The 13,973-nt window shown below is 46.9% G+C and overlaps 1 protein-coding gene across 1 annotated transcript in view; it reads right to left on the reverse strand.

The window, feature by feature from the left end:
• The window catches only part of TLL2 (tolloid like 2), a 131,303-nt gene that overhangs the window by 75,860 nt on the left and 41,470 nt on the right, over window positions 1–13,973 (reverse strand). The gene's annotated exons all lie outside the window — the stretch shown is intronic.

The raw sequence follows: 13,973 nt of genomic DNA on the forward strand, positions 1-13,973 counted from the left end.
GGGAAAGAGAAAATGGGTTAAAAGATTGCTGCCAGTTTTTGTTAATGAAATGATTCAATATTGGCAAGTGTATAATAAAACAGGAATTCTTATACACTGCTGTTGAAGGAGGAATATACATTGGTAACATGTTATGAGATAATTTAGCAAGATGTATCAAAGTCTTTTAAAACAAGCAATAATATGATTTTGACCCAATAATATGACTTCGACCCAATAATAGGACTTCTAAGTATCAGTACTAAGGAATCGATTGACAATGAAAACAAAGGATGTTCATTCTCAACATTTTAAAGACAGACTGTAACAACCACGCACCCCCAATAAAGGAATTATGAAAAATGTTTATATTATAAGTCAGAAAACAGGTTAGGAAGCAGTACCCAGTATGATTCCATCTTTTACTTTTTAAAAAGCATTTACAAAAAATTATGGAAAAAATACTGGAAGGAAATACCCACAATGCCCATTGTGATGATCCCTGATGGGTGATTTTTGGGTGAATGTTACTTTTTTATATACTTTTTGTAATTTCTAAATTTTATTCAACATATTACTTTTATAATCAGGAATTAAAAATAAAGAACTATATTACATCATACACTTTGCCTAAGAACATGTGCTCTGCACTTTGTAGTGTATGTCTGTACACACGTACACACACACACACTGTCGCCGGGAAACCCTTTTCCGATGGGAAAGAAACATACTCGTGTTTATGCAGATGGAAAGGTTGTGGTCCAATCTTTTTTTCTACTTTTCTGCTCTCATCGTGGAAAGAAAAAATAATGAGTCCACACCTTGGCAAGATGGAAAAAAGGAAAGCTAAGCTCATTGGTGAGAACGGAAAAGGGCTTGTTGGAAACTTCTTTAAGACAGTGTTGGATGGGCTCTTGGGAGATCCAGTGCGCTCTTCTCCAGTCAGTTAACTGGCTCCCACCTGTGTCCTAGCACTGGCTGATGAAGCCTTGGAATTTGCTCCGACCCCAGGCAGAAGCTCATGGGAGGCTTCTTAATCATGCGAATTTGAGCTCTCTCTTTCCAGAGTCTCCAGCCAGATGTCCATCTTGCTTGGTGTTGGACCCTCCACCCATCCTGAATGCCTGTGTCTGCATCTTTCCTAGTCCCTGACTGTTGGTTGAGCTACACCAGACCTTCTGCTTAGGGATGCTCTTGAAGGACTTGCTGCTCACCTGGCTTCAAACCTTCAGTGCTCTCCTGGGCCCTGGACTCTAGGTATTCTTGCACACTTGGTCCACATCTTTCACACCCAGCCTGGCCTTGGCTTCTTGGCCATTTCCATCATTTATTGCTGTATAACAAACTATCCCTCTAAACAGAGTGGCTTAAAATTACCACCATTTTATGCTTGCTTCTGATTCTGAAAGCCAGGAGTTGGGGCAAGGAACGAATGGGGCTGACTTTTCTCTGTTCTGGGACCTGAGCTGGGTTGACTTGAAATGGCCGACGGATGGCTGAGATGGCTCATGTGGAGGGCAGCATTCCAAAAGGATGAGCCCCACTGTGCAAGTGTTTCTCAGTTTCTGCTTCCATCATGCTTTCTAATGTCTTACTGGCCAAAGCAAGTCACACAACCAAGCCCAGAGTCACGAGGAATGACTATGCCAGGTGAGGTTTGTCAGGGACCACGAATGGAACAGCCTACCCGCCGCCTGATCTCCAGAGACTTAAAGTTCTAGCAAGTCAGGTGGTTTGCAAGATGGACCTAGAGTGCCAGCTCTGGAGTCAGACTGTCCAAGGTTAAACCTTTACTATGTCACTTACTAGCTGTGTGATCTTAAGTCACTTAACCTCTCTATGTTTCAGTCTCCTCATCCATAAAATAAGGATGAGAGTATTCACCTCTTAGGGTTGTTATGAAGATTAAGAGAGATGATACATTCAAGACATAGAAAAATGCCTGGCTCATAGTCAGCACTCATTGAGTTAGCTACTATTACTATTGGCTCTAAAACTGTTCTGAAGGCTGAAAGAGCAGAATGGGTTGAAACAATAAGCCACAGAGACAAGACATTTTATACCAGAAACACCACAAGTGAAGTAAAAAGTTAAGTTCTCCTTAAAGTGCACTTAACGAAACCAAGTTTAGGCTGAGGATCCATTACTACTCATTGGCAGGCAGTGACAAAAAGACATCCACTGTACCCGAGCATGTTATTTTTTTAAAACTTGCTCTGTAACAATGTGAGACATCAAATAACTAAAAAATTAACCAAAGATATATGTTAAGAAAAGACTCAGGTGACTAGGTTGTGTGTAGTCATCCTATTATCCCTGGGAGAGTGGAGTGGCTTGGCCAAGATAGTTAAGAGTCATTCACTGAGCAGTGGGTCCCAAATTACAGGCTAGAGCTTTGCTGAGAGACCCAATAATGTTTACTGGGTCTTGTGTGCCATGGACCGTGCTTGCTGCCTTATGTGTATTTTCTCATTTAATTCTCGGCACAGTCCTGTGAGGTAGGGACTATTACTGGCTTTACTTACAAAAGAAAGAACTGAGGCTTCGAAAACTTTAAATAACTCACCCACAGTCACACAGCTAGTAAGAAGCAAAACCCAGATATAATCCCAGGCCCATCTGATTCTACTGATGGTCTTTAAAACACAGGGCTAGGGATTCCAACCTTAATAATTGACAGTAAGTGTCCCAATATGTAAGGCTGGGAAAATCCAAGCTCCTCATTCTCTAGAGTAAGTTAGGTCAGTGGTCCCCAATCTTTTTGGCACCAGGGACCGGTTTCATGGAAGACAATTTTTCCACGGAATGGGGGTGCAGATGGCTCAGGCAGCAACGCGAGTGACGGGGGGCGTCAGATGAAGCTTCACTCGCTGGCCCGCCGCTCACCTCCGGCTGTGGGGCCCGGTTCCAAACAGGCTGCGGACCGGTAGCAGGCCACGGCCCCAGGGGTTGGGGACCCCTGAGCTAGATGATAAAGGGTCATGTTCCCAGGGAGATCTCTCTACATCTCAGGCATGGCTCTGAAGGCTCAGTGACCCGTGTTTGTATTCCAAGGTGGGAAGTGCACAGGAGACTGGAGCAAGACCCCTGAGGAAGAGGAGGAGACAGATGATGAATGGGAACCTGAGCTCCCAGGGAACTTGTCCTGCAAACCACTCTCCACTCCCTGGCGGTTGCCCCAGACACACTGACAGTCAGAGCTCTCCAACCCCAAATCAGGGATCATGATACCAGATGTCCTTGAAGACTGAGCAGGTTGTTCTAGGAAGTGGTCCCCTCCAGGCACAAAAGAGGGCCCCTTCACTTTCAGCTGAGCTCAGGACCACTGGATTCCCTCAGAGCCAACTAAGGTATCCACCTCTAGCCAGGGCTCACCACCTGCCTTGAATCAAGCCAGTTCCACAATGTGCCCCATCCACAGGAGCCATGAGGCAGAGAGAACAGTGAGAGCAACCTGGTGAAGGAAATCCCACTTTCAACCTGGAAGTTTAGGAGGGCTTCCTGGAGGTGGCATTGAAGGACAAGAAGGGTTTCAATAAGTAGAGATGGGAGGGAGTCAGGCAGGATAGACCACAGAAGAGAAAAGACTAGCCCAGCTTGGTAGCACAGCTTTTTTGACCTGAGTGATCTTTGGCATGATACTTAAATGGTTAGAGCCTCAGTTTCCTCATCCATAAAAAAGGACACAATGGGATCTAACTTTTTAGGTTGTGAGCAACACATAATACAATGTCTGGCACCTTGTAGGGACCCCATAGCCTTATTGATGATTATTCTCTCTCTCTCTCTTTTTTTTTTTGTGGTACGCGGGCCTCTCACTGCTGTGGCCTCTCCCGTTGTGGAGCACAGGCTCCAGGCGCACAGGCTCAGCGGCCATGGCTCACGGGCCCAGCCGCTCGGCGGCATGTGGGATCTTCCCGGACCGGGGCACGAACCCGCGTCGGCAGGCGGACTCTCAACCACTGTGCCACCAGGGAAGCCCAGCCTCTGGTATCTTGATGACCATACTAAAGTTTAAGCTCTGGCCAGGAGCACAGCTGTACCAACCTGGTATCTGTCTTCAGACCCCAGCCTGCGAAACCCAGCCTCCCCCATTCAGGACAGAATGGAGTGTCCTGACAGAATGACAGCTTTTCTCTGCCCTACCCCTTGCCCAAAATTTTAGTAGGGTCTAAGAGCACATCCCAGTGTCATTTAGAAGAAGGAAGGGGAGAGAGGGAGGAGGAGACAGATGAGAAAGGAGTAGCTGCTCTTTCCCTCAGACAACAACTGTCACCTGAACTTCCCATGGGGTTTGGTCCTTTTGGTTCGCAAAGCTATAGAGGGGAATTGCTGGTCCTCAGAGGTCCTGGAGGGATTAGTTGGGGCCTCTCCTTCACATGGATTTCCAGAAGCTTCTGGGGCAGGGTGGTGCTTCTAAAGCAGGGAGTGGCTGGGTGAAGAAGCCGTGGGGCAGCAGAGAGGCAGTGGGGGAGAAATTCAGACACAGTGCTCACGGCTGGCGGTGAGGCAGGAAGGGAGCACAGGGACCCAGGAGCACGGTGGGACACCGGTTAAATTCTCCCCTGAGACGCTGAAGGCCAAAATTTGGACCACCAAGCTGAATGCATAAGAGGAAGATTCTAGAAGAATCTTCTCAGTCCCCATTTATCTCCTTCGGGGATCACTGAGCATTACCAGCAACGATCTCATTTATTTGCTTACATGTTTATTGCCTGCCTCCCTGACACCCTCTAAAAAGCTAGCTCCATCTTCTCCCCCGATGTACCCCCTGGCCTGGGACAGTACCCAACACACAGGAGGTGGCTGCCAGTGGGAGAGGGGACTGGGGAAAGGGAGGCTGCAGGATGTGAGGCTACAGCGGACATTAATGCCTGTCTCCAGTTAAGAAGTGATGGCGTCCTGGAAAGTGATAGGACTGTAGGGATGGAGAGAGTTTGCTTGGGAGGGCTATTTAAGTGATGGGATGAACATAACTCGGTACCCAGCTGGATATGAGAAGAGAGGTGGAGGGAACTCCCTTCTCAGCTCTTAGATGTGATAAAGGCATCCCCTTGCCCATCCTTCACACTGAAATATGCCAAAAGAAGAGAAATTTTCAGAGGGCCCGTTCAGAATAGTCAACATAAGAGGCTTGGGATAACTTTAACAGGAAGTGTGGATAACTGCAAGAGGAGAATTACATATTTGTACTGCAGTTTATAAAAGTAGTAGTAAGTGAAGAAAAGACATTCCATGTTCCTAGATGAATTGGGTAAATGCTACAAATGTGTCCATTTCTCCAAATGAAGTTATAAGTTTAATGCAATCATGATCCAAATTCAAGAGGATTTTGTTGGGATCTTCCTAGATTTTTGTGGAGAAGTGTTCCTCAAATTCATGTCGAAGAATAAACAAGAGAGACTATTCAAGAAATTTCTAAAAATGAAAAGCAAGGACCATGAGGAAGGATGGCCACCAAACATTAAAACATATAAAGAAATTAACATGAAAAGACACACAGATGAATGGGACACAAATGCTAACACTACATGTAAAAACACACACTATGTGATAAAGGAGACATGGGGAAAGACTATGAATTAGATGGTAATCCCGACAAGGGATTAATCTCCAAAATATACAAACAGCCCATGTAGCTCTAGTCAAAAAAAACAAAAACCCAATCAAAAAATGGGCAGAAGATCTAAATAGACAGCTCTTCAAAGAAGACATACAGATGGCCAAAAAGCACATGATGCTTAAGACCACTAATTATCAGAGAAATACAAATCAAAACTACAATGAGGTATCACCTTGCACCAATCAGAATGGCCATCATAAAAAGTCTACAAACAATAAATGCTGGAGAGGGTGTGGAGAAAAGGGAACCCTCCTACACTGTTGGTGGGAATGTAAATTGGTACAGCCACTATGGAGAACAGTATGGAGGTTCCTTAAAAAACTTAAAATACAGCTACCATATGATCCATCAATCCCATTCCTGGACATACATCTGGAGAAAATCAGAATCCGAAAGGATACACGCACCCCAATCTTCATTGCAGCACTATTTACAATAGCCAAGACGTGGAAGCAACCTAAATGTCCATCGACAAAGGAACGGATAAAGAAGATGTGGTGCATATATACAATTGAATGTTATTCGGCCATCAAAAAGAATGAAATAATGCCATTTGCAGCAACATGGATGGACTTACAGATTATCATACTAAGTGAGGTAAGTCAGACAGAGAAAGACAAATATCATATGATATCACTCATATGTGGAATCTAATTTAAAAAGAAAGATACAAATGAACTTAACAAAACGGAAGCAGAACTTATAGATATCGAAAGCAAACTTACGGTTACCAAAGGGGAAACATTGTAGGGTGGGGGGGAGATAAATCAGGAGCTTGGGATGAACACATGCACTCTACTATATATAAGATAGATGACCAACGGGGACCTACTGTATAGCACAGGGAACTCTACTCAGTACTCTGTAATGGCCTATATGGGAAAAGAATCTAAAAAAGAAGGAATATACGTATATCTATAACTGAAGCACTTTGTTATACACCTGAAACTAACACAACATTGTAAGTCAACTATACTCCAATAAATTTTTTTTAAAAATTCTAAAAATGAAAAGCAAGGACCTTGAGGAAGGATGACCACCAAATATTAAAACATATAAAGAAATTAACATGAAAAGACACACAGATGAATGGGACATAAATGCTAATACTACATATAAAAACACACACTATGTGGTAAAGGAGACACGGGGAAAAAATATGTTAGATGGCGTTGAGATTATTATTCAGAACTTGGGGGGACGGGAGCCTCCAAATAAAACCCAAATGGATTGAAAGAATTAAGTATAAACAAACAAACCATAGAAAAACTTTGGAAAAATATGTTATTTCCCAGAGCTATAGTAGGAATAATTTTATATGTTTAGAAGTATAAGAAAAAGAAAATCTGACTTGATATATTTAACTTCTAAACTTTAAAACTTTTGTATATCAGAAAGACTAATCCCCTAAAATGAAAATAAAACACCCATACAAGTGAAAATATCTGCATTGAAGATAACAAATGGTTACTATCCATATTATATAAATAGCTCATGCAAATCAATGAGAAAATCTTTATGTCTAATATGCATTGGATAAAGGAACTTGGTGAACATGTCATAGAAGAAAAATGTAATTAGTAGGTAAATATATAGAAGTTGTTTACCCGTGAGAAATGAAAACAGAAGCAAAAATAAGGTACCATTTTCCAACTATTAAAGTAGCAAAGTAAAGAGATTAATGGTAACAATGATGCTGAGTCAGGTGGAAGTGGAATTTTCATTTTGTGAAGAATCATTTATTCAGCAAATTTGGTGAGCATCTACCATGTGCCTCTCACAGGACTAGGCACTGGGAGGGCACAGATAAATGATAATTCACAGAGCTCACAGTCCAGTCTGGGAGAAATAGGAAGACATCGGGCATTCAGAGGTTTCCCCGAGAGGGGCTGGCTGAGTTTGAGGGAAGGGCAGAAGTGGGTGCATGAAGACATTCCGGGCACTGAGGCGGGGTAGAGGAGGGCCCATGGAGAAGAGTCCAAGTCCTCAGCCAAGTCGCACAGGAGTCTGATCCCAACACTCCTTTCCAGCTTCTCTTCTCCCCCAAGTCCCACCTTCTCACCCACCTGTCAACCATCCTGCCAAGCTCCCACTTCCATGACTGTGTTCAGGCTCTGCCTTCCACCTGCAATGCCCTCTCCACCTCGATCCTAATCAAAATCCTTCACAGCCTCTCCCATGAAGCCATCCCTTGCCTCTGTTTCACCTACATCCCCCTCGTGGCCCTTTACTCATTCACCCGTTCATTCATTCCCTCATTCAACATGCTTCCTCGGGGCACCTCTCTGTGCCAGGCACTGCACCAGGTTCCAGGGATAGAAAAACAGATCAGACACAGCCTCTCCTCTCAAGGAGCTCCCGGCCCTGATCATACCATGCCTGGAGTATAATTATTTGCAGACCAAGTCTATTGTCCCTACAAGACACTTAACCCCTTGACGACAGAGATAACATCCTATTTCCATTGTATGGTGTCATAGCAGAGGCTTAACAAATATGTCTATTTGAATTGGACTGAATAGGATTGACTGATGCTTGCACATATTATCTCAGTTGTGTGTATTCTCAATGCACCTGTGTGGGGTGAGGTATTATTGTTACTCCCATTTTACAGATGAGGAGACTGAGGCTCAAGGAGGTTAAAGCACTTGATCTGTGGTCACCAGCTGGTATGTATCAGAGCTGGGAGGCTCTAACCCTCGGCCCTTGCTCTATGCCTCATCACCCTGTCCCTTGGTGTCCGACAGGAGCAGAGAAGGAATGGAAAACCCCAGGCAAGGAAGTTTGTAGGAAGTTAACCTACAACTAAGGGTTAAGACTTTCTCACTACCTGGTAAAAAGTCCTTCAGAAGAGACACAAGTTTGTCCTCATAGAACATCTTAAAAGGATTTTATCACATGGCCTTTGCACAGATGACCAAATGACTGATAAAGATTTACAGATGTCTCAAAGGACCCATGAACTGGGTCACAGAAAGAGTAGCAAGGAACTCAGGAATCAAAGAAAGGAAGACCAGCCCAAGCCCTCTGCAGGGAACTGGAGGAGAGAAGCAGAAAGAGGACCATGGAGCTCCATGGCCTGTCTCTGACCTTTTGGGACAGAAGTCAGCTCAGTTCAAGGAGAAGTACAGATAAATGGCTTCACCTTTAAGAGATAATCTAAGTGAGCAGAGGTTCGGGTAACTAGTGTTTTTCTGGGTGGTGGCATATGTCAGTGAGGTGGAATGATCCTTTTGTTTCAGAAAGGCTAATACCTATTAATGGTCCCATCCCTCTGATTCACTGGGGCAGAAAGAACCTGTTTTGATGCCAATACATGTGCTGGGCCATAAACCACCCGCTGCAAGACACTGTCCTGTTGGCCTGTTTTGTATTTCACCCCAGTGCCAGCCAGAACCTGGGACATGACATGCTGTGTTGCAGGGGTGGGGAGGGGTTGGAGGGTCGGGCGTGGGGAGGGTTTGGAGGGTGGGGGTGGGGAGGGGTTAGAGGGGGGGGCGTGGGGAGGGGGTAGAGGGGGGGGCATGGGGAGGGGTTGGAGGGTTGGGCGTGGGGAGGGTTTGGAGGGTGGGGGTGGGGAGGGGTTAGAGGGGGGGGCGTGGGGAGGGGGTAGAGGGGGGGGCATGGGGAGGGGTTGGAGGGTTGGGCGTGGGGAGGGTTTGGAGGGTGGGGGTGGGGAGGGGTTAGAGGGGGGGGCGTGGGGAGGGGGTAGAGGGGGGGGCATGGGGAGGGGTTGGAGGGTTGGGCGTGGGGAGGGTTTGGAGGGTGGGGGTGGGGAGGGGTTAGAGGGGGGGGCGTGGGGAGGGGGTAGAGGGGGGGGCATGGGGAGGGGTTGGAGGGTTGGGCGTGGGGAGGGTTTGGAGGGTGGGGGTGGGGAGGGGTTAGAGGGGGGGGCGTGGGGAGGGGGTAGAGGGGGGGGCATGGGGAGGGGTTGGAGGGTTGGGCGTGGGGAGGGTTTGGAGGGTGGGGGTGGGGAGGGGTTAGAGGGTGGGGCGTGGGGAGGGGTTAGAGGGTGGGGCATGGGGAGGGTTTGGAGGGTGGGGTTGGGGAGGGCCAGAGACTGAAAGTTCAAAGAAAGGCAGAAAAGAGGCTCCAGAAGGATCGTCTTCCAGACTACCAGGCAACAGTTAAAGCTTAGGGACTCCTCTCTAGATGCAGAAAAGAGAAGCAGCCCTGGCCGGTGTCATGGGACCTGCATTAGGGCCCAAGGATGTTGTCCCTTCCCCACTGGCCCAATGTGCCAACTCAAATGCCTAGAGTTGGGGGCCCAGGCAAGGAGTACATCAGCGTGAAAGAGGTCAGTGTGAAAGATGAATAGGGAGTAATGGGGTCTCTGGCAAACCACAGAGCACCTGCTCCTCCAGAGTCCAACCCATCGTTATGCAACTCCACTGACTGTTGTCATGTGGGATTGCTGGACCCGTGTGGGTCCAGCGATGGGTTGGAATACCCACAGATATTCCAACTTTTCAAGAGAAGCCAGAGTTCTGGATTTTTATGAGAAATTTGATTCTTAAATTTTGGCAGTAAATTTTTTTAAAAATTAAGCACTACAAAACATATCTGCAGACTATATTTGTGGGGTGGACTGGCCGCTTAGGACCTCTGGGCTGCAGAGTGAATGGGAAAGTCGCGCCTCTAGGGGGTGCCCATGTCAGGGAAGACAGGAATTCCTCTGGCGATGGCAGTAAGGTCCAGGGATGCAGGAGGGTCATGGAGAACCTGGGAAGCAGAAGCCAGTAGCAGCAGGAGCAGGATGGGGGCTGGATAAAGTTCAAAGGCTCAGCACCAAGGTCAGCTGGGGCTTTTCTCTCACTGTTTATGGGCAGTCTCATTAAAGGACACTAAGAGAAATAAGATGACCTGAACGCAGAATGAGATTCCACTGGCATCCCCACCACCTTCACCACCTTCTCTCTCTGGATCTCTTTGGAAACCACAGAAATAATGACCCACAGACCTCACTGTAAATGGCCCCAGAAGAAATGTGACTTTGTCCGGGCCGTCCAGCACTTCAGCCACAGGTTAGCATGATGCGGGGAGTCTCATCCCAAACTCACACCGCAGAGCCACCCCTTGAACTGCGTCTCCAGCTCTCCCAGTCCAGCTCCCTTGTCACCAGTGTCCAGTGTCTACATCCTTCACACGGCTCTGGGGCAGGGGGCAGTCTGACCTTTCTCAGCCTCCTCTCTCCAGCCCATTGTTTGTTGTTGTTTTCGAAGTTGGGACAAAGGGAGGCCACAGCCACATTGCTGCCAACACCTGTGGAAGCCCACTGGAAGGTCTCTAGAAGGTCTCGTATTAGATGCAATTTGAGCAGACTGTTCTAAAGTTCCACGAGGCATCACATGAAGGGGAAGCTGAAGACACTGCAGGTATCTAATCAGCCATGCACACTGCAGACACCATGCATTGAGTCCCCATACATTCCTGGATTATCTTTGGCAAAAGAACTGCGAGACTCATTCTTGGCCCTCAGGAAGCTTAAAGTCCAACCCTCCATTCTACAGATAAGGAGTTCTCATGAGGTGAATTGACATGCCGTACAGTGGGTAGCTGAAAAGTTGTAGCCGTGGTTTTGTTCGAAAACAATTTAGTTCATTATCATGCCCAATAAGAAAATACTTGAGTAGTAAATGCATTTGAAACAAAGGTCAGTTTCCAGCTATAACAAAATGCACACATCCAAAAGAGGCCAAGAAAAACAAGAGCAAATTTGCACGAAAACTAAACATGCTATATTAAAAAATTTTAGGGGGTGATTACTTTTTGGATAAACAAATCCTTTATTTTGTCAAAAAGGATTCACCACGGGGTGCTCTTAGGTCAGGGTGGGGAATTATGTTTATATTGAGGCCACTGATGCTAGAACAATCAATTGGAGGGTTGCACAAATAAAAAGACAAAGTATGGTTTATTTCATTTCATTCTGCTTTAGAGATCACCTATTTAAATTAAGAACAGAAAACACAGAATTCCATTTAGTAAACACGAACAAAAACATACACAGTTAACAGAGCACGAAAATAGAATCAGATTAAGAAGAAGCAAAGAGTGATGCTCAGGGAGTGAGGCACAATCTTTCTGTTGGCCAAAACTGATAGGCGAAGGTTAGATACTTACCTGAAACAAGCCAGCCCCAGCTCTCATGAGGCTGTGTTCCCAAATTCTAGGGATTGAGATGGCTAATGGGAACTCATAAAGTATTCTCCCATGAAAATAATATAAATGGCAAAGTGGGTGTGAGGTTACCAGGCTTGACCTCAAGACTAGGTTAACCCCAAAGGGAGCTACTCTGGAGTTAACTCACCCATCCTCTCCACGAACCAGAGGCTGCCCCATCCTTCATTCCTCTCTCAAGCCACAGACACAGACCATTATCAGTTCCTTTCTTCCTCCTGCCTCCCTGGGGCACTGATCAGCTCACTTTATATACTCCTTCCCTTGGCAGTTTCTTCCACTCTTAGGGCATCTTCGGTACCTTTCAGTGGGGGACACTCGAGAAGAGGGATCATGATACGACTCGCACGTGGTGGCCACGACGGGTCAGGTGCAAGAAGAAGAGAAAAAGCAAAACAGAGATGCTCTGTGGCCCCTGAGAGAAGAAGCCAGCCTTGTTCTTTTCTCTTCAGTCTCTAGTCAAGTCCCCAACAGGCCAGTTCTGCGTCTGTCCTTGGATGGCCATGAGAATATATTCTTAAATAAACTCTTTTATCGACCTATCTTGAGTACGATTGAGTACGATTCTTGAGTACGATTCTGTATCTCAAAACCGAAAGAACCTTGCCTAGAATGTCAGGCGCTAAACTCTTATTTGTCCTGGTTTCTCAAGCTAATCTCCCAGTTTTGACTCAGGCCCATTGGCAGGGGCGGGGGGCAGGGGGTGGCTGGAATAACGGCTCCCTGGATGGATGGCCAAGGGTGGTCACTGCCCCTCCCCCACCTGGCTCTGCACCCTGCTGTGACTCCAAGTGGACTCCCAGCCCACTTTCTCCAAATTCTGACAAATGCAGTCATAATAAAAATCAACCTAAAGGTGAATTTACTTTTCCCAACACTTCAAGTTCACAGTGAATTCTGGCTTCAATCCAAGGTGTAATCAGCCTCTGAATGAGGTCCCAGGGAACCAGATGATAGAATCCTTATGTTGCATTCTTTTTTCCTTCCCAAAGAGCAGATGTGCACTTTATCAGATGCCTCTTTATCATCTCAAGTCATCTTACTAAACTGAAAACTTTATGAGCGGAATAACTGTCAGGCCTCACCCGGTTCCTGTATCCCAGCCCTCCTCTGCTGACTGCTGTCTGCACGCACAGCCAGCCCTGTCCTCGGGTGGGGGGATTTAAGGATTTGGGGCTCAACAGTCGAGGGTCACAGCAGCACATCACCTTTGGCTCCGATTTTGATCTGAGGGATTCTGCTTAATTTCAGACCTTTGTCCCCATCTTGTTCTCTCAGGCCAAGCCTCTGACTTCTTGTCCTCCTTAATACCCACTTCACGGAAGAATTAGGGGTCCTTGCCTTGTTCTTCTGAGGTCTCAGCACAGCACTGGATCTCTCTGTGAGTTCCATTAAAGGCCTCTCTGATGTTATTCGCCTGGGTCTCTGGCCTCACACAAACATTCCTTCCTCCCATCAGGTCCTGTGTCCCAAACTGGACACCCAACACCAACTTCTGCCTGGATGACAGTTACCTGGGGCCTTCTCTCCAGGTGTGAGTTCTGCCCACTGGACCATGTTCTCCTCTGGGAGGTCGGCAGGGCTCCACACTGGCGGGGTCACAGGTCCTCCCCCACCACAGCCTGCCCCATTCCTCCAGTACCACCAAAGCATGACCATAATCACTTCCATCATTAAAACTCCATCTCCGGGCTTCCCTGGTGGCGCAGTGGTTGAGAGTCCGCCTGCCGATGCAGGGGACACGGGTTCGTGCCCCGGTCCGGGAAGATCCCACATGCCACAGAGCGGCTGGGCCCGTGAGCCATGGCTGCTGAGCCTGCACGTCCGGAGCCTGTGCTCCGCAATGGGAGAGGCCACAACAGTGAGAGGCCCGCGTACCACAAAAAAAAAAAAAAAAAAAAAAAAACTCCATCTCCTTAATGGCAGAAGAAAAAAGTGGGTACAGCTGTATCCTTGGTGCTGAGCACAGAAGAGGTCCCCAATTAGCATCTGTTCCTTGAAGGAAGGAAAGAGGGAGCGGCAGGAGAGAGAGGAAAAAGGACTGTAATCAAGAAGGTGGTGTGAGAGGGTCAGCAGAAGTGACACAAGGGGAGTGTAGGTCATGCCAGAGGAGCAGTGTAGCCATAAAGACGAAGTTCTAGACCATGGGAGCCAAGGTGAACTGCCATGGGAGGGGCAGGGTTGAAATGGA

The sequence above is a fragment of the Lipotes vexillifer genome, unplaced genomic scaffold (assembly GCF_000442215.2).
Source record: "Lipotes vexillifer unplaced genomic scaffold, Lipotes_vexillifer_v1.1 scaffold184, whole genome shotgun sequence".
Taxonomy (NCBI): Eukaryota; Metazoa; Chordata; class Mammalia; order Artiodactyla; family Lipotidae; genus Lipotes; species Lipotes vexillifer.